Below are 21639 nucleotides of genomic sequence, written 5' to 3'. Positions count from 1 at the left end.
TACATTTCTTGGCATTGAGCTTGAGCCCATGGCTCTGCCACCAAACATCTGTTTCTGTAAGGCCCTTTTGTAGAGTATCCACATCATTTGGGGATTTAATAATGGCTCCCAATTTGCAGTCATCTGCAAACTTTGTTAGCCAGAGTCCCTTATTGTTGGCCTGTACTTCAGAGAAGTAGATGCCAAACAAAAGAAATCCCAGGACTGAACTCTGAAGTACTCCACTTGTCACTTGTTTGGAGCTGGATTTGGAGTCAGCTACTTTTACAGTGTGGGTTCTGTCAGTAAGCCAGCTGGCAACCCATCGAGTGACGTAGGGTTAATGCCCAGCTTAGTAAATTTATCTATGATTCCAGAGTGGGGGATGGTGTCAAAGGCCTTGGCGAGGTCCAGATAGGCTGTGTGGACTGCCTTACCCTCGTCCACGGCTCTGGACACTGATTCAAATAAGTCAATCAGGTTTAGGAGACAAGATCGGCCCTTCACGAACCCAAACTGGGTGGGGTTCAGTGTTTGAAGGTTGCCAATGTCTTTGTTTATAGGTTCCATGGTAATACGTTCCATGGCCTTGCAGATGAGGCTCGTCAGACTGATTGGACAGTAGTTCCCGGGATCCAAGGTGGATCCCCCCTTGTGGAGTGGGGTAACTGTAGCTGTGCTCCACTCAGTGGGCACGAAGCCTGAGGTGAGGGTATGATTAAAGATGACACTTAGGTGAGGTGTCAGTTCATTTTGTAGTTCATGTAGTACACAGCCCAGGATGTCATCTGGTCCCATGGATGCTGTATTCTTAGCTTTGGAGACTGCGTTTTTTACCTGTGTGGCCGTTATTACTGGAATTTGGCAATCTTCCAGTATTGAGATGGGCCATTTAGGGGGTGAGAGAGGGGTGAAGTTGGCACTGAATCTATCTACCAGGATATTGGCAATATCCTTGGGATCAGTATATTTAATGCCATTCTGTTGTAGCTTGCAGATCTAAGCATTGCCATTTAGATTCTTGGCATAGTCCTAGAATGCCTTGTGGTTGTCTTTGGAATCTTTGGCAATTTTATTTTCGTAACTTGCTTTGGAAGATTTTATGAGGGATCTCAGCTTCTTACTGAGGCTGGTAAGGGAGTTTTTTTGCATCTTGGGATTTTCCTCTTTTCTGCAACAGTTTCTTCCTTTTGTTGTAAAGTTTGTTTATGGCAGGGGACCACCAGATTGGCTTCCTATTTTTGGAGGAGAGCATCTTGGTTCTGTTTGGGATGGCACAATTCATGCATGAGTGGATGTGCTCATAACAGTGCCTTAGTGTAGGACTCTGCAGTCAAACTTTCAGTTCCTATCTTCATGGGTGTCATGAAGTTTGTAACTTCTGACTTGAGTAGCATGATGTTGGCTTTGGAGAAGTTTTTTATGTAGGTTTCCTTACTGGGGGGTGGGGATGGGATGTGGATGTTAAGGGTGATTAGCTTATGGTCTGACCTGACCAACAAGGGGGTGACCATAGGTGTGGAGCATCGATTTCTGATGTTGGTAATGACCAGGTCTAGGATACTGGAGCCCCGGGTGAGACTATGGATTAGTTGATCCAGGGCATTGGAATTTATGAATTCCAAGAACAGCTGGGCAAAGGTGTTGGTACATGAGTAGTTTTCCCAGTTAATGGCAGGGTAGTTGAAATCACCCAGTATTAGGGTGTTTGGTTGTATATTAATATTTCCAGTATGTTTAGAAAGGTGTAGAGAGAATCTTGGGGCATGGTGGGGGATCTGTAGCAAGCTACAGTTTGGATTGCAGTCTTACCTAGTGTTAGTTGCACCTGGAGAATTTCAGACGCATTGTGTTGGGCAACTAACCTGGTGGTGTGAATATCCTTGGTGAATATGGACACTCCTCCACCTTTAGTGTTTCAATCCTGGTTTGGTGGCCGAAAAGTGTGGTAAGAGTTGTAGCCTGGTATTGCAGGGGTGCTCTCTGGAGCCGTGAACCAGGTCTCACTTACTCCACAGATATCAATGTTCTCCATTTTTAGGAGTGCCTCGAGAGAGTGCATTTTGAGGTTTAGACTTCTAGCATTTAGTATATACAGTGGATATAAAAAGTTTACACACCCCTGTTAAAATGCCAGGTTTTTATGATATAAAAAAATGAGACCTCAATAAATCATTTCAAAACTTTTCCCACATTTAATGTGACCTATAACCTGTACAATTCAATTGAAAAACAAATTGTTAGGGGAAAAATATAAAAAAAATAAAAAAACGTACATTTAACCTGGTTGTTTAAGGGTGCACACCCTTAAACTAATACTTTGTTGAAGCACCTTTTGGTTTAATTACAACATTCACTCTTTCATCAAGCATATCTCCAACTATGTTCCGTAAAGTACAGGATACATACATTTATTTCAAGGGTTCATGATTAGTAAAAGCATTTACTAAACTCTAGTGAACTCTAACAAAAATCACGCTGTTCATTGTATGACTAAGAAATGTGTGAAAACACTGCAGCAGTTTTATAAAACATGCATTAAAGAAATATATGTCCATTGTAGCTTTCCCCCTTTGATGCTATAAAACAACACAGTCCAAGATTATTTTGAATTGTAATAACAGAATATACAAGAGCTATAAAAAGAATGGTTATAAGAAAAGTAATTAAACTTTGCATTATACTGGTATCAGCATTTTACGAATATATTACTGAACCACCCAAAAAGGTCCAACCAGACTCAGTTTTAGTCATATTAATGGCCAGTTGTTCCATAAAATCAGACTTGTTTTCTTGTTCGTCATGAAAGTCTGAAACAAAAGTGTAGTGCTATTTTCTGATTAGATGGCAAACTCCACTGTTTGAGGCCAGTACATAATCCAGAACTACTCGGTTTTGTAAGGCGGTGACTTGGATTTCAGTCAGATCCTTATTTGTCAAATGAATGTCTTCTGATGTCTTATTAGCCGTTTCAGCTAATATAAGGGGCAACTGATTCACTTCATGCACAGTTCGCAATCTGCACTACTGCGTAGAAAAAGAAAACCACTGTTTGCCCAACAGGGTGTATAGCCCTGTTACTGTACAACCTTCCAGCAAATGTAGAGAAAGAATGAAAAATAGCTGGTGTTATCTGTCCCAAATAACTATACCAGTTTCTCGGTCTCCACAGATGTAGTAATGATTGTCCAGTATTCCCACACCCTTTCCCCAATCATACATATTTCACTCCAAGCTCTACCCGTATAGTTTCAACATGGGTGTTATTGCAACTGCTGCAACCTGCTAGGACAGCCTTCTCTGGCATAACAAATATCACCCTGTGTCAATTCAGTCACCTGGTAATATGTTTTTTTTTTTTTTTAGTCCAGTCCATAATGTTGTGCCAAATTCAATTTTCTACAGCAATGTGCATTTCTAAATCACTTTGCTGCACAGGAGTGGGTAGTGTTGGAATGCATGGGGACCAGATCCACTCACCCAGTAGCTGGAAGTGTTTAGATCAGTGGTGTATTGATGCAGCAGTTGAAAAAATAAGGTTTCTCTCATATTAATCGGAAACCAGAGACCTAGTGTTGGCATCAGTAAGAGGTGTGGTGCCATATTTCGTTGACTTGGGAGACGTCAAGCAGGTTTTCTTGCAGTGTGAAGCATGGACCCATTTCAATATTCCAGCACACTTTACTGCATTATGAGTAGTTAGGAGGATGAGATGAAGTTCCTTCCACTGCAGTTCCAAAGAAGATTTACGTTGGAAGACCTTCACATAGACCCTATCACCTGGCCGTAAGATGCACAGGAAACTGTTGTAGGTTGCGGAAGGGCCTCCTTAGTGCATTTATATGAAGAGTCTAAGACAGAAACAAGTTCTGAACAATAGTTCAACAAAGCTTCATTGTAAATACCAGTTCACAGTTTCTCATTGCTTGGAAAATTGGCATTCTCATGGGATGACCCATAAGAATTTAATGAGGACTTAATTTACGAGTATTATTTACAATTCCTCACATATTCATCAGAGCCAGAGGCAAAGCATCTGGCCATTTTAGTCTTGTTTGACTTCAAACTTTACTGATTCTGATTTTAAGAGTTTGGCTAGACTTTTCAAGAAGGCCAGATAAGTGTGGGTGATGGGGACAATGTACGTGTATAGAAATTTGTAATAGACACAATTTCTTAACAGTTTCAGCAGTAACATGAGTACATCTATCTGGACTAATACTGCGAGGTACACCGAACCTAGGAATTTATTTTTAGCTATTTCTTCACTACTGTTTCAGCATCGTACTTCGCACATTGGCAGGCTTCCACCCATGCCGAAACAACGCAGCCAGTAACTAGAATATATGAAAATGCAGCTCATTTTCTCATCTGGATACAATCCAGCGGTATATCTACAAAGGGCCTCCAATGTGGGGGCAAAGCTAAAGGTGTGTTTATTTACAAGGAGGTTCAATATTGTGTCACAAACAGATCTCACAATTATTTGCATAATGACTAACTACAGACTGAAAAATGGGGGCAAACCTATCCTGCTGAATAAGATTAAGAAGCCCATGCTTATCTGTGTTATTTGGTAAGTGGTATGCCCTTACCAACCGGGGTAGTACAGCTAAAGCTTCTGCTATCCTGCCAACAGGGTGTTTCCATATTAAACTAGTATGTTTTTTACAATCCACACTGATCCTTCTCTTTTTCTCAGCCTCTGAAGCTTCGTTCTGTAAAGTAACCAAATCATTAAAATTACATGGTTTGTCAGCTTTTGTAGATGCTTCCTGCAAAACAAACTTTTTAATGACAGTGAAATCCAAAACAGCAGCTTGCTTTTCTACATAATTTTCTAATTAGTTCCGTGACAGTATCTCCTTTTATATCACCTTGCACCTTAACTACTGCTAAAGCCTTTGGTAACAATAAAGCATCTAACAAGTCTTTTACAAACTTTCCATTTTCTATTTTAGTACCTGCTGATGTTAAAAATCCTGTCTGTTTCCACAGTTTCCCGAACCCATAACCACCTTCAAGTTTTGCTGACACGGTACTGTGTTTTCAGTACATACAGCAATGCCTGCAGTAAGGTTCCCATTTATGTCTCTTCCACATGATCCATCCACGAACAATTCCTTTTTTGCATTGTCAATTGGAGTATCTCTCAAATCGGGTCTAGGAGAAAGCACATGGTTAGTCACAATTATCCAATCATGCAGTTCACCATCTCTTGCTGTAGGCAGGAGGGATGCTGGATTCAATACCTGGCATAGTTCAAAGGTGAATGAAGGGTTTAAATTAGTAGCAGCTCATTTTTTCAGCCTAGTGGCTGAGTGATGTTGCATTTTAGATTTCAGTAACAGTGCAGATACCGCATGGGGAACTGTAACTGGAAGTTTGTGTCCTAGGAACAACGTTGCAGATTGTTCTACCACCACTGCAGCTGCTGTTACTGCCTGCAGGCAGCCCAGTAATCCTCGAGCTACTGGGTCTAACAATGAACTGTAATATGCAATAGGTCTAAATCCATCACCATGTTTTTAAACTAGTATTCCCGTTGCAACCCCCCCCCCCCTTTTCATGACAGAACAAAGTAAAAAGAGTCCTAAGGCTGGGGCTGTAGCAAGGGCTTGTTTTAAGAAAGTCTAAGCATTTTCTTCCTTCCTTCTCCTTCTAGGGCAACAGCTCTGGTGTGTCTTGTTTGAGCCGTATGAGTGAAAGATTTAGGAATTTTTGCATAATTTGATACCCGTTGTCTGCAGTATTCAACCAAACCTGGAAAAGCTCACAGCTATTTCTGAGTAACATCACGGGATGACTACGATAGCTTCAACATGTGAAGGCAGGATATGCCTCTCTCCATGATATATTAAGTGTCGTAAATAATTTTGGTGACTACAACAGAAGTTTTTCCCTTGATACTCTGTCTCCCTTTTTTGCTAATTCGATTGGTAAATGCATGGTCCTGAAGACAATGTGTTAATATATCGGAAGCTATAAGTAAATAATCTACATATTGTACCAATACAGATTTGAATGGAGAACAGATTTCTTCAAGGAAAACCACAAAAAATAAATGAAGTACCGAACCAACAAAACTGAAATCAAAAACTTGAATGGATAAAAATCCAAACACTCAGATAAAGATAAGCACTTTCACGATGAACACACTGCTTCATCTGGCAGCCATAATTAAAGCACTCAACATTTAAATATAGAAATCTAACCAATGAAAAAACACTTAGTAATGCTGTTGCAACATATTAAAAATGTTATATAAAAAGTACATTAATAAAACTAATTACAAAGTTAAAAACTGTACACAAACTAACTCAAAAAAATAACATCCCATAACTAAATAAAACGATTTATGCCTAAGCTTGTATGTGACAAGGGAAGTACAGACGTTAGTAGAATAGGCATATTCCCTGTAGATGTTGTTCAGCGTGTAAATTTGTTTACACTTAGGTTCATAGGTAAGTACTAGGCTATCTGCCCAAGGGCATTTATAAACAAAGCCAGAATGTGTTGGCTTTCACCACCCCCTTAGATTAGTTCCCTGTGCCTCTGTCCAGCAGAGCCATTAGTTCCCTGCGCCACTGTCCAGCAGAGCCACTGCAGTGATCCCCGGGATAAATTTTCTGTTTCCCCATCCACCCGTCAAGGTTTCTCTTAATGAGGGGCTCTGCCTGATGTATTTTGGAATCCTGTTCCAAAGCATGGGGAGTCTCTGGGACAGGAATCTATCCCTCCAGCATGTCCTATTTATCATTGTGGTAAGGTTTATATTTCTAGAGGGTGTGGCTCTCCGGGATTTGTTTGTTTTTTTTAGGTGGAGCATGTCCATCAATTCAGTGATCATACTGGCCTGGGCTACATGATCAGAGAGCTCTTCCATGTCTCTTTTCATGTAGTCCAGGGAGGTATCTCTCAAGTCATTCACACCAATATGGACAATGACAGAGTTGTATTTGTACTTGTTCTGGAGTGACCTGAGTGCTTGTGTTATGTGGCAGATTCTGGCACCCGACAGGCAGCTAACTGTAACCTTCTCCTTGTCCAGCCTAGTTAGTGGGACATCAGTGTGCCTGACTATAGAGTCACCTATTACTAGTGTGTTGGGTGTGTTATTTTGCGTTAAGGGCTGTGATTGCATGGCACACTGATTATGTGAAGTATGTGTTTCATGCTTGGTGATGGAGTGTGGAGGTTGCTTGGATGTCTGCTTTGGAGGTCTCTGTTGCTTTTGCAGATTTTTATTTAGAGCCTCCGAGTATGTTTTCATGTATTCGTGTGAGACTGGTGGTGTGTTGCAAGTATTACCCTTCTCCTCTTGACGGTCAGTTCCAGTCTTGGGTTGAGAGAGCTTTGTCTCCAGTTTGGCTGTATAATTGCATCTCTCGCATATATTAGTGTTTGGTGGTAGGAGGAGAGGGTTATCTGTGTACATGAGGCAGTTGTAACATTGCCTCAAAATGCCCAGATTCACCAGTTGGACTGGAGAGTACACCGGAAACTGCCCTTTGGACATGCCTGAATAGGTAGAGTAAGCTGTTTTTCTGATTGGCTGGAGAGGATGAATAGAGAGCCTTGTCCTTCTGGACAATATGGGGGGGTTTAGAGCTAGGGTTAATTAGTGCTTGCTATGAGTTTTAAGCAAGTGCTTGACTGTGAAATGAATGGTTTGAGTGCTAAAGTTGAAGGTTTGTCTAGTTCCAAGGGAAAAATTGAAGAGTAGACTTCGTGGAGCCGAGAATAGTTTAACTCTAGCTAAACGGCTCTGCATGGTGCGCAAAACCAATGTGTTTTTTTATAGCAGGGAAGTGAAAGAGATAGAAATTAGCCCAAAATGGCCAATAAACTACTAACTTCTGGGCTGAAACCACTCCTCCAGGGACAGATAGGCTGCTCAAAGCTCCCCTCTCTCACAGGTGAACAGAGAAACTTCCTACTATCCAAGTAAGGTATGGGCAACACAGAAACTTGTAACACAGCCCTGGATTCAGCAATAACCTGAAAACTGGACTATGCTAGTTCAGAAAGGCGTGAAGAAGTATATTTTTTTTTTTTTGTTTTCAGAAAATAGAGCAGATACAATCAAAATTAGCCCAAAATGGCCAATAAATTACTAACTTCGGGGCTGAAACCACTCCTCCAGGGATAGATAGGCTGCTCAAAGCTCCCCTCTCTCACAGGAGAACAGAGAAACTTCCTTCTATCCAAGTAAGGTATGGGTAACACAGAAACTTGTAACTCAGCCCTGGATTCAGCAATAACCTGAATACTGACTATACTAGTTCAGAAAGGTGGGTAACAAGTATATATATATATATATATATATATATATATATATATATATATATATATATATATATTATTTTTTCTTTCAGAAAATAGAGTAGATGCAATCAAAATCAGAAAAGGCTATTGCACTTTAGTGTGTAGCCTACAACAGTTAAACAGATTATTTAAACACAAAAATGACTTAATTCAAGTGCAGGCAGCAAATAAGTACAATATGTAGCAATAACAAACTTTTTAAATCACAGATTCGCTAAAATAACTGGCGTTTTAGGCGGAATTAGTTAAGACAGCAAGAAAAGCAGAAAAATAATACTCCAAAGTCACTCTTTAGTCTCTCTGCTGCTGTAGACTCTGCAGAACACCTGGAAGGCACTTGCTGAGTGGAATACAAGCGCAAAAACTGTGCAAATGCGGTTTTTATAGCAGGGAAGTGAAAGAGATAGAAATTAACCCAAAATGGCCAATAAACTACTAACTTCTGGGTTGAAACCACTCCTCCAGGGACAGATAGGCTGCTCAAAGCTCCCCTCTCTCACAGGTGAACAGAGAAACTTCCTTCTATCCAAGTAAGGTATGGGCAACACAGAAACCTGTAACACAGCCCTGGATTCAGCAATAACCTGAAAACTGGAATATACTAGTTCAGAAAGGTGGGAAACAAGTATATAGATGAATAGACCATTTAAGGACAGAGTTCTTGAAAATCAGAGAGATATAAAAAAATAAAAAAGACAATGCTATAGCTTTACATATTATGAACCATGACTCTAGACATTCTTTTAGGTTCTTTGTCCTGCAAGTTCTAGATACAGGTCTGAGAAGAGGGGATTTAATAAATCATACTGAAACTGTAGAGCAAAAATGGAGCTTATTACTTAATGCATGCTGAAAAAACACCTGGTTTGAACAGAGTTTTTTTCATTAAAACCATTCTTAAAAGGACGTAAGCGTAGGCATAAATAGTTTTATTTAGTTATGGATGTTATTTTTTGAGTTAGTGTGTGTACTGTTTTTAACTTTGTAAGTAGTTTTATTAATGTACATTTTGTTGCGACATCATTACTATGTGTTTTTTCATTGGTTAGATTTCTATATTTAAATGTTGAGTGCTTTAATTGTGGCTGTCTGATGAAGCGGTGTGTTCATCGCCAAAGCGCTTACCTTTATCTGAGTGTTTGGACTTTTATCCATTAAAGTTTTTGGATTTCAGCTTTGTTGGTTTGGTACTTCATTTATTTGTTGTGGTTCTGCTTGTGATACCGACCTTCACTCTACTTCCGTTTTTGTTTTTGGTTCTAGATTTCTTCAAGGTCCTGCTTTACAATTTGTGAAAAGATTGAGGTACTATCAACAAACCTTCGTTACAGTTGTTGCTATGTATATTGAAATCCTCCATATGTGAAGGCATATACTGGCTACCTGAATGAATAGGGATGGAAAAGAAAGCTGAACATAAATCTACTACAAAAAAGCAAGTAGCCCAAGGTGTTAATATGTTTGCTGGATTTGGTACTACAGGGTATGAAGGGATGACAGTCTGATTGGCTGGTATTAAGTCCTTCACATATATGTATCTCTGCCTGACGTTTTAACTTGATAAATGGGAGTATTACAACCACTATGTTTTTTTCCTATAATTCCCTCCAGAAGCAGAGATTCAATCACAGGTTTTATTCCTTCTTCTGCTTCTGCTTTTGAAGGATACTGTACTATACAACAAAAATGGTTTTGCAGGATCCACACATTTTTACAGGTATGGCAAATTTTAACAGACCTACCTCATTAGAATGTCTTGCCCACAAAATGTCAGGAACCTGCTGTAACAGTCTGTCATCTGCAGTCGAACATGGCTCTTCTGTTCTTTCCTCTGTAACACTAAGTATGTCAATCACCTCTTCTTCAGATTCAGTCAGTACATGTAAATAAATGCCATCTGTAGTGAAGAAGATAGTACATCCTAATTTACAAAGCAGATCCCTACCCATTAAGTTTGCTGGAGCTGTGGTGCTTAATAGAAGGGCATGCTCATTTTCAATTGGTCCTAAAGAGACTGGGATATTTTTAGATACAGGAAAAACAGTGAGTGTGACACCCACTGCTGACGCTTTTTTAGATGATACTGGAGTTTTATCCTGGTCACTTATTTTCAACGTAGATTGAGTCGCACCAGTGTCAGTCAGAAATGGAACATATTTTGTACTGCTTTTAACTTAATGCAAGTAGATCAAGAAGGACATTTTGTTAATGCTGTAATGTTTACCACATCCTTTCCACCTGAATGTTGTCAGTGCATTCCTCCTGACATTTGCTGCCACTCTGCGGGTGGGGATGGTAGAGAAACATTGGAAGGATTTTGATTTTTCCACTCATTTGCTGATGTCTCTGTTGCAGGTTAGGTCATACTCCTTTCCAATGTCTCACTTGTCCACAGTTGTGACAAGTCCCCCTCCCAGCCTGATTTTCTTGAATATTCTTTGCTCTTCCTGTACCCTGTCTACTATGCCTACTTCTGCCCCTTCTTTCAAAACTCCGTGCTTGCAGTTGCATGAGTTTGTCTTCTGCAACTCTTCTGTTATCTATTTGCTCCATGTAGTGCTCTACGAATTTTATTAACTTATCTGTTTCCTCCTCCTCCTGCCAAGGGACCTGGTTTTGCTCTACTAATGTCGGCACATTAGGTAAGAGTCTGTGCACAAAAGCAGAGTTAAAAGCTGCTTTAGCATTTCCCATTGGATCTGCAATACCAGAATGTGCTGGAAAGACCTCCCTAAGTCTGCTAAAGTAATCAGCTGGTGTTTCTCACTTGCTTTGTTTATATGCAGTAATTTTATCCCAGTTTGGTTTAACAGGACAGATTGTCAGAATTTCTTGCAAGTGCTTCTGTGTGACTTCCATTAATGCCCTCTTCCCTTCAGCGGTTGAGTAATTTAGGTCCCCTGCTGGGGCCAATCCGTCTTTGCTTTCAACTTTTTATATGTGTTGGTGGGACTACGGCTTTTAACAACTGCCTTAAAATCTGCCAGGGTAAGTTCATATATTTGAATAACAATACTTAAATTCATCCTTAAATTTGTGTGGATCTTGCCTTATGTTAAGAGAAGTTTTAAATGTAGTATTAAAATTGGTAAATGTCCAGTGTCTGAATGAGATGAAGTTTTGTGGTGGACAGTACTAGAAGGTTCAGGTTGGGGTGAGGCTGATGTTAAATGTGTAGGTACAGTGGAGGGAGATGTACAGGTACTCTTTAAAGTGGGGCTGCAGACCGACTTCTGTCTTGTTTGGATGAGTGGGGGACCTGATAGTTTCTGCGATGAGGGAAGAAGGAATGGTGATCATCTTCCCAAGAAGACCTCCCCCCCTCCCACCACCATATGGTCATTTGAAATGGCTGGATACAAAGGAGCAGTTGATATGGTATGAAAACTTACTCGGAGGCTCTAAATAAAAATCTGCAAAACCAACAGAGACATCCAAAGCAAACATCCAGGCAATCTCCAACCCCAACGCTAACCATGAAACACATACTTCACAAAACCAGTGTGCCATGCAATCACAGCCCTTAAGGCAAAATAACATACCCAACATACTAGTAATAGGTGACTCTATAGTCAGGCACACTGACGTCCCACTCACTAGGCTGAATAAGGAGAAGGTTACTGTTAGCTGCCTGTCGGGTGCCAGGATCTGCCACATAATATAAGCACTCAGGTCACTCTAGAGCAAGTACAAATATAACTCTGTCATTGTCCATGTTGGTGTGAATGACCTGAGCCGTACCTCCCTGGACTACATGAAAAGAGACATGGAAGAGATCTCTGATCACGTAGCCCAGGCCGGTATGACCCTGACCCTGAGTAGCATCCTGCCCTCACCAAGAATGATACAACGGTATAAAGAAAAAATTATCGATTTCAACAATTGTCTAAGTTTCTGGTGTCATTCAAAGGGGATCCAGTGTCTGTCCGCTTGGGATAACATGCTCAACAAGCCACGCTGCTTCGCTAGAGACGCCTTGCACCTGTCACCCTTAGGCTTTCAAATACTGGCCAAGGCTCTTGCCACTCCCATAGTGCCTTTTTTAGGCAAGGCTCAAAAGACAAACCCACCACCGTAAACAGCACAAGTAACAAAAAACTGAGGGTAATGCTACTCAATGCCAGAAGTCTAAACCTCAAATTGCACGCACTCGAGGCACTCCTCAATATGGAGAAAATCGATATATGTGCAGTAACAGAAATCTGGTTTAAGGCTCCAGAGAGCATCCCAGCACTACCAGGCTACAACTCATACCATACATTTCAGCCACAGAACCCAAACCGAAATACAAAAGGCGGGGGCGTATCCATATTCATCAAGGATATCCACACCTCCAGGTTAGTGCCACAGCATGATGCTTCAGAGATCATCCACGTGCAACTAACAATGGGCAAAACTGCAATTCAAATTGTACCTTGCTACAGATCACCCATCATGTCCCAGGACCCCCATTCCACGTTTCTGGAAACACTGGAAAACATAAAGGTCCTACCAAACACCTTAATATTGGATGATTTCAATTACCCAAACATTAACTGAGAGAACTACTCAAGTACTAACTCCCTTTCCCAACTTTTCCTAGAATTTATAAACTCAAATGCCCTGGTTCAACTGGTCAACACTCCCACCAGAGGTGACAACATATTGGACCTGGTCATCACCAACATGGATGACTGGTGTTCCACAACAGAGGTCAAGCCCTTGCTGGTTAGATCTGAACATAAACAAATCACTTTGGATAGCCATATTCCGCCCCCACCCCTGGGCAAGAAAACCACCGTGAAAAACTTTTCAAAAGCAAACTTCACGTTTCTTAAGACTGAGGTGGAAAGTTTCAAAGCCCCCATGCTGAAGGATAACCCTGTCCAAGCTGCAAAATCCTTTACTAATGCATTCTACGGGCAGCTACAAGAATGCATGGATCGTGCCATCCCAAGCAAAACCAAGACTCACTCCTCCAAGAAAAGGAAACCAGTCTGGTGGACTCCTGCAATAAACAAGCTATACAATAGAAGGAGGAAACTAGTACAGAAAGGAGCAAAATCCCAAGAAGGAAAGACATCCCTGATCAGTATCAGCAAGAAACTACGAACCCTCTTAAAATCATCCAAGGCGACCTTTGAAAGAAAAATTGCCAAGGACTCCAAAGATAACCACAAGACATTCTTTAGCTACGTCAAGAATCTAAGTGGCAATGCTCAGATCTGTTCACAGTTAGTGCAGAATGGCACAAAATACACTGAACCGACCGATATCGCCAACATCCTGGCAGACAGGTTCAGCGCAAACTTCACCCCCCCTCTCACCCCCAAAAGGGCCCATAACCATACCAGAAGAATGTAGAGTCCCTGAAATCACAGACACTCAGGTTAAAGCAGCCCTCTTCAAAGCCAAAAAACACAGCATCAATGGGACCGGACGGTGGCCCAGGCTGCATCCTACATGAAATGAAAGACGAACTAACCCCTCATCTAAACACACTGTTCAAACTCAGCCTCTCCACAGGCTACGTGCCCACAGAGTGGCGCACAGCAACGGTTATTCCGCTCCACAAAGGTAGAGCCACAACAGACCCCGGGAACTATCGCACTATAAGCCTGACTAGCTTGGTCTGTAAGGCTATGGAGTGCACCATCATGGAACTCATTAACAGAGACATTGGGAACCTCCGAACACTGGACCCTACCCAGTTTGGCTTTAAGGGCAGATCATGCCTCAACCTGGTGGACTTCTTTGAGACAGTTACCAAGGCTATAGACGAGGGAAAGGTGGTACACACAGCCTACCTAGACTTCGCTAAGGCCTTCGACACCATTCCCTATTCTGGTATTATAGACAAGCTCACCAGCCTAAACGTAAACCCCTACATCACAAGATGGGATGCCAACTGGCTCACGGACAGAACCCACATGGTGAGAGTTGTGGGAGCTAGGTCCAACTCTAAACCGGTTACAAGTGGCGTTCCCCAGGGCTCAGTCCTAAGACCCCTCCTGTTCGGCATATACTTTTCAGAGGTACAGGCAAGCAGAGGAGGACTATGGCTGACCAAGCTCACAGACGACTGTAAGCAAGGGGCTATAATTGACTCTCCGGCTGACACAGACATCCTCCAAAAGGGTCTCACTGAGAAGGATACCTGGTGTCAAAATCATGGCCTCAAGCTAAATGCCAAAAAGTGCATAGTCATCCCCTTTGGAAAAAACAAAGTACCCACAAACTACCACATAGGTGGTAGTCCCCTAAATACGGAAGACGTAATAAGGGATCTGGGGACCCAAGTAGATAGTAATCTCACCTTTGATAATCACATTGCCAACGTGGTTAGAAAATCCTTCTACGTGGGCTACCTAATCACAAAAGGGTTCGCATCCAGATCAAAAGAGGTCATTGTGTCCCTCTACCCATCACTCATCAGACCCATCATAGAGTACAACGCCCCATTTGGGATGTACCTTACAAGACACCTGCAACAGCTGGAAAGACCACAGAAGTACCTCACCAAGAGGATCACTGGCCTCAAATAGATGCCCTATGCAGTTCGACTGAAGAAACTACATTTGTACTCTGTTGCATACCTCCTACTCAGAGATGATCTCTGCCTGACATACAAGGCCATGTCCAACCCAGAATTGATGGACATGCTCCACCTAAAGAAAACCTTATCCCCTCGTGCCACACGCTCTAAGTATCTAAACCTCACCACAACAATAAATAGGATGTGCTGGAGGGATAGATTCCTGTCCCAGAGACTTCCCATGCTTTCGAACAAGATCCCAATCTAAATTAGGCAGAGCTCCTCACTAACACTCTTCAAAAGAAACCTTGACGAGTGGATGGGAAACAAAGTTTACCTCTGGGATCACTTCAGTGGCTCTGCTGGACCGAGGCACAGGGAACTAATCTAAGGGGGTGGCGAAAGCCAACACATTCTGGCTAGGCTTATAAATGCCTTCAGGAAGATAGCCTTGTACCAACCTATGAACCTATAAGTACTGGGCCCCTCTTGATTAAATGCATGTTGCATACTAGTGAAATTTCACAACTGTGAATGTAAACATAAACATAGAATGCAATAAATAATGTGCATACAATCCAAAGCTGCATTAACATTGCTGAAACTCATAGGAACTCAGACAAAATGTAAGTTAAAAGCACTTACTGAAATGGGGCGCTCAGTAATTGTTAGAGAGATTCCTGCCAGAGGCTTCGGTGATATTATCCAAACAAATAAACCTTGGTTAAGACTAAGATTCAAGGTACCATCTGAAATGGAAAATTTGTTAGACATGTAATATTGTGCTATTAAGTTCAATACACAGACTGTCAAAGTATCTACCTGTGAAGCTATGAGAGCACAGGCTACAAAGTGTTGGAACAAGCTGATGACTACTTATGATAGAAATACCACCAGGAGAGACATGTGGACTTGTAAAATTATCTGGAGGCAGAATCCACAGATGCATTATAGAACACACAGTACAGGTGGGCAAAGGGGGAAAGAATGGAGGGTGTGCAGAAAGTATAGTATAGATTGGCAAAGGAGGAAAGAATGGAGGGTGTGTAGAAAGTATAGTACAGGTGGGAAAAGGGGGGGGGCAGACTGGCAGGAATGGAGGGTGTTTAGAAGGTATGGTATAGGTGGGCAAAGTAGGACAAACTGGGAGAAATGGGTGTGTAGAAGGTTTGGTACAGGTGGGCAAAGTGGAGACAGACTGAGAGGAATGGGGTGTGTGTGGAAGGTATGGTACAGGTGGGAAAAGGGGGAAAAGACAGGGAGGAATGGAGGGTGTGTAGAATGTATAGAACATGTGGGCAAAGGGAGGGGATGGAGGGTGTTTAGAATGTATAGAACATGTGGGCAAAGGGGGAAAAAGGGAGGAATGGAGGGTGTGCAGAATGTATGGTACAGGTGGGTAAAGGGGTTAGACAGTGAGGAATGGAGGGTGTGTAGAAGGGATGGTACAGGTGGGCAAAGGGGGAAAAGACTGAGGAATGGAGGGTGTGCAGAAGGTATGGTACAGATGGGCAAAGGGAGGAAAGATGGAGGAATGGAGGGTGTGTAGAAGATGTAGTACAGGTGGGCAAAGGGGGGAAAGACGAGGAGGAATGGAGGGGTGTGTAGAATGTATAGAACAGGTGGGCAAAGGGGAAAGAAGGGAGGAATGGAGGGTGTGCAGAATGTATGGTACAGGTGGGTAAAGGGTTTAGACAGTGAGGATTGGAGGGTGTGTAGAAGGGATGGTACAGGTGCGCAAAGGGGAAAAGACTGAGGAATGGAGGGTGTGTAGAAGGTATGGTACAGGTGGGTAAAGGGGTTAGACAGTGAGGAATGGAGGGTGTGTAGAAGGGGTGGTACAGGTGGGCAAAGGGGGAAAAGACTGAGGAATGGAGGGTGTGTAGAAGGTATGGTACAGATGGGTAAAGGGAGGAAAGATGGCGGAATGGAGGGTGTGTAGAAGATATAGTACAGGTGGGCAAAGGTGGGAGAAATGGAGAAGAATGGAGGGTGTGTAGAATGTACGGTACAGGTAGGCAAAAGGGGTAAAGATGTAGGAATGGGCGGGTGTGTTGAATGTATGGTACATGTGGGCAAAAAGGAGAAAGACAGAGAGGAATGGAGGGTGTACAGAGTGTATGGTATAGGTGGGCAAAAGGACAGATAGGGGGAGGAATGGAGGGTGTGTAGAATATATGGTACAGGTGGGCAAAGGGGGGAAAGACAGGGAGGAATGGAGGGTGTGTAGAATATGTGGTACAGGTGGGCAAATGGACTGACTGAGGAATGGAGAGTGTATAGAATATATGGTATAGGAGGGCAAAGGGGGGAGACAGGGAGGAATGGAAGGTTTGTAGAATGTGTGGTACAAGTGGGCAAAGGGAGGAATGGAAGGTGTGTAGAATGTGTGGTGCAAGTGGGTAAAGGGGGGAAGAGAGGCATGGAGGGTGTGTAAAATGTTAACTTCAGTAAAATGGCTAAATGTAATGTAATTGTAAAAAAAATACTTTGCATGTCATTTTGCTTGTCAACAACAACAAAAAATATTGCATGAAACCTATTTAAGACAATTTGCATGCTGAATGGCTTTTTTATTGGAATCAAGTTGACTAAAAGGAAAAATCTGCTTTGTCATTTTCACCATAAATATAATTTATAACATTGATTTTTTTTATTAGATCTTTAAAATCTACTGGGTTCACAAATCATCCAAACTAGTACTGTGTTGTATGTCCTTGACCAAACCAGTCAGTGTAATTTTTAAAAGGCTTTGCCAGCAAATGCATTGGCACATGAGGCAGTAATTCATGGTTGTAGTAAAGGATCAGTTGCATAGACCAAATCAGACAGTTTTGTTTTCCTTAGATTTTGAGACTTCATCATTGGTTCATGTGGTTGGTGTGGTAGCAGGTATAAAATTGTTAAAAGGTCTTTTGAATTTACATTCCACATTACTTTAATATAAGAGTGATTTTGTTGACAATATTGTGATTCTTAAGGATGGATGTGGATGATTCGTGCATTCAGAGGTGTTGGCATACTGATACAGTCCGACATGATAGAAACCCCTCCCTCTGGGATGCACTGAATGGCATCTCTACTAAGACGTTTTTATAGTAGCAAGTTAGAACAAGAGGAATACCAAAAATCAGCTTTATGGGAAGCCTTGAAAAAGCGATTGTTGTCATCATTTCAATGTTGCATTTAAAAATTCATTTTCCAGTGATATAATTCTCTGAATATAATTACTAATAGTATATTAGTATAATTGTACAATTACTCACTTAGTAAAATAACCTTCTATGCATATAGGCATACAGAACAACTGAGGCAGTATTTCTTTTTCCAGCTATAGTAATATACATCTCCCTTCCCCTGTTATGTTTGAAAAGTAGCTCAGAGGGTTAATCACCAAAGCAGAAAAACTGTGCTGCCATGGGTTTAATACCCAAAGAAATCTGTGGCCTTGTAGCTCAGGGGTGAAAGCACTATTCTAGTAAACTAAGTGTAATGAGTTCAAATCTCATCAAGGCCTCTGCTTGCCCTTTAAAATGTCTAATACAGTTGAGGATGTGCATTTGGGGTTAGTGGTTGGCATTATGGCCAAGGTATTTAATTCACAGACATAAGGTACAAGATATGATCCTCAACTTTGGGAAATTGACTAGGCTTAAAATGGCCTGCAAAAGCAGCAGCTTAGTACTTACCTGTGAATCTAGAGTTTGTTACTGCATTTATTTTTTCATCTACTCTAGATATTGCTGAATATGTGCAATATGCTAAGCCCATATGATTTAAACCAGGTGTACATTAGTCTGTCTGAGTGCTGACAAATAAACGTGCAAGTGTTGGTGTAAATGCTTAGTGTAACCATGCATTTAATGGAACTTGCCTTTTGGTCTGGGCTGTGGCTGCAAGCTACCTTTGGTGCAGCCTAGTTAACTGGTTAGGAAATAAAACATGAAACAAAACCAGTAAATGTTGTGCCAGTAATTGGAAACAAGGCTAATGATGACAAAGGATTCAGTCCCAGCTAGGAATTCTAAGACAATGCACTCACTGGATTACTGAAAGATAACTGAATGAAGACATACATATGCAAAAATAAAAAGAAATAAAAAATCATGTAGAGGATACTGCCTTCTGTTTGTTCTTTTGCCATATCATCACCCTTTTGAACCTGCCTGAGAGTGCTGCAAAGCCCTTATATATTTTTTTTCTTTCTACCTCACCTCAGTGCCTTTATCCAAAGTTAATCCAATGTCTTTGGAAATTCTTAATGAAACAGGTACAGGAACTGGGAATCAGGATTTAAAAGGTCTAATGTACAGCTGAAAATCCACATCTGAAGCACCACATATCTACATCTAGTCAAGTCATTTTAGCTTGCAGCTGTGTGGTTTCATCATGATCATTTATCTGAGGAAAATGTTAAAGTGGAGCTGTATATAGGGCAATTTTGCCAAGATGAAGAGGTTTAAAATGAGTGTACAAAGAATCTTAAAATATTGACTCTTCCCAGAGGCTTGAGAGTTCCGTAAGAGAATGAGAGCTCTTAGTGTGTTATCTGAAGTTCTGCCTAATGCACACCTAGATCATGTAGATCTGTCTGTTAATTGGAGCAACAAATCCACACTTGTTGTTTTAAAATTCCTAAAAATGACAGTAAAATCCATTAGACTGATAGATAAAAATATAATCTTTTCATAGGTACTGCACAGGAAAGTACATGGAGCTGATTCTGAGAATTTTAAACACTCTACACCCCCCAAAGTTGAGGGTTACTTCTGAATATCCATGAAGAACACTCTAGACCAGGAATATCAAGCTGTCTTTCCCTTTTCCCTGTAAAAGTATGGGTTATTGAGTGAAACTCTGATGAGATTTAAGATGCTGGGCAATTTGCTTTGATAAGAGCTTGTTTACGTCAATGTCATTATCCCCTCTGCAGCCTCTCCTTCTGAAATGACATCTTGCTTCACACTTATTTTTCGTTTTATGGATTGCTGTGCTATACTTTACCATGGTTGTGTTTTTCAGTTAATTCTTACACTAGAGAGTTTGCCCTGGGCATGCAGACTTGAAATAAAAATGTAATTTTTAAATACCATTGATGAATTTACTGGGATGTATTAGGTGTAGGAGATGTAATTCACTGTTTGAAATAACAATGACTTGTTTAGTTAATTTATTGTGAATTATTGTGAACACTTCATAACCCTTTTCTACAGACATTAATATTTATACTTGTAAAACTAGTGTGCAAAGTTCTCAAGTGTGTATGTAAAATAAGGAAACCTTTAACTAGTCCTCACAGGTGTGTATTCATTGGAAATGATTTTTCTTTGCTAGTTAATGCATATATGAGTAGAGCACATCTGCCTGTTAGATAACCATCTGTACATATCAGTGCATTTTTAAAAAGGAGATTAACATTGGGTTTGCCTTCTTAAGAGATATGTTGCTGTAAATCATCAGCCTTTTATTTCTGTTATTCTGAACACCTTTAAATGCCTTGCAAAGGGACGTTTTTTTTAGATAGCATGATATTTCTTGCTGACTTTTCACTGACCATCCTATTTGCTTGAAGTATTGCACTTCAGTTTCCAGGAATGGCCCATTGCTAAGTTAGTGAAACAAATTAAGGGACTCTGTTAAAAAAAGAAAGATGCTAAATATGGAAGTGTTCTTCCTGTTCTCCAGTTTAAGCAGTGATTATTAATAGTTAAAAAAGGTAACTAATAATAGCTTGCTTTTACCTTTGGATGGTATCATTACATTTCAGTTTGTTTTCTCAAGCGACTTGTATGTTTTTGTGGGTGTATATTAACAACCACAAAATGTCAGTTTAGCAAACAGCATTTTACATCGAAAATGCCATTTAGCGAACTGTTATAGTGAGATTGTGGTACAGTGAAGATCGGAAAATTTGCCCTTTCCTCACTGTAGTGCGATCTCTGAGTTGGTATATATAATTAGCGGGGATGGGATGGGGGTGCAGCCCCCCACAAGAGCGAGTTCGAACGGCATTTTCGATGTAAAAGCCATTCGCTGAACTGACTTTTTGTGGTTGTAATTAGACCCCATTTTTGCTTGTGATTGTGTATCAGTATATAGCTAGTTTCAGGCTCAGCTCAGGAGATTATAGACACAACAGAGCAAGGCCAGCTCAGCCGTAACGACGCTGCAGGCAGCCAGGGTTTGGTTAGTGGTTGAGATGTCTTTAGGAACCAGTTGGGGTGGGGTGTTAACAGTGGGTGGTTGCTGTTGTCTCACCCATTGTGGGGGAGGGGAGGAGAGATGCAGCCCTGGCCGAGCATACATATGACACCTAGTGGGAGAACATAGGGGAACAACTAATTGAGTTGTGAGCTGGCTGAGCTTGTGCAAATTATTTGTACTGGGATAGTGATGTCCAGAATTTGGTCCTGGCATAGAGTTTAGCTTTCTTTCCAGTGTCTGTAATCCTAGACCTGAGAGTATTTTGTCCTCCAAGGCTGTAGGGCAGGAGTCTCATAATAACTTTGACAACCAAAGGGGGTAAACACTGTGTAATTTGTAATATCTTAATTATTTATTTAGTTGTCTTTCTTAACTGGGAAAAGTCCAACTGGGTAAAACCCATTTTCAGCAGAGGCCTGGGGAGAAAAGCTCCACATTTAAATTACACATGATGCACATCTGTACATGAGCTTATTTACATGATTTCTAAATATTTCTTGCATGAAGATAGCATTTAACACAAAAAAGAGGGAAATTAGCATATAATGGCTAATTATTGAATAGAAAACGTAAAATACAATAATAGTTAATGTATTTATGCAGGGAAAAGATCA

General features: G+C 41.1%; 1 long non-coding RNA gene across 4 annotated transcripts in view; it reads left to right on the top strand.

Moving 5' to 3' along the window:
- Positions 1–21639, top strand: part of LOC122804167 — a 923101-nt gene that overhangs the window by 247424 nt on the left and 654038 nt on the right. For 2 of the 4 annotated variants that reach the window (XR_006365194.1, XR_006365193.1), the window contains exon 2: positions 9571–9612. The exons of the other annotated variants lie outside the window; for them this stretch is intronic. This is a non-coding gene — a long non-coding RNA (uncharacterized LOC122804167). The remainder of the gene's footprint in view (positions 1–9570; positions 9613–21639) is intronic. 4 annotated transcript variants of the gene reach the window in all.

This window comes from Protopterus annectens, chromosome 6.part0 (assembly GCF_019279795.1).
Source record: "Protopterus annectens isolate FY-2018-M chromosome 6.part0, PAN1.0, whole genome shotgun sequence".
NCBI classification, from domain to species: Eukaryota; Metazoa; Chordata; order Ceratodontiformes; family Protopteridae; genus Protopterus; species Protopterus annectens.
The sequence above is the reverse complement of the archived record's forward strand: the minus strand, read 5'-3'. Positions and strand labels throughout refer to the sequence as shown.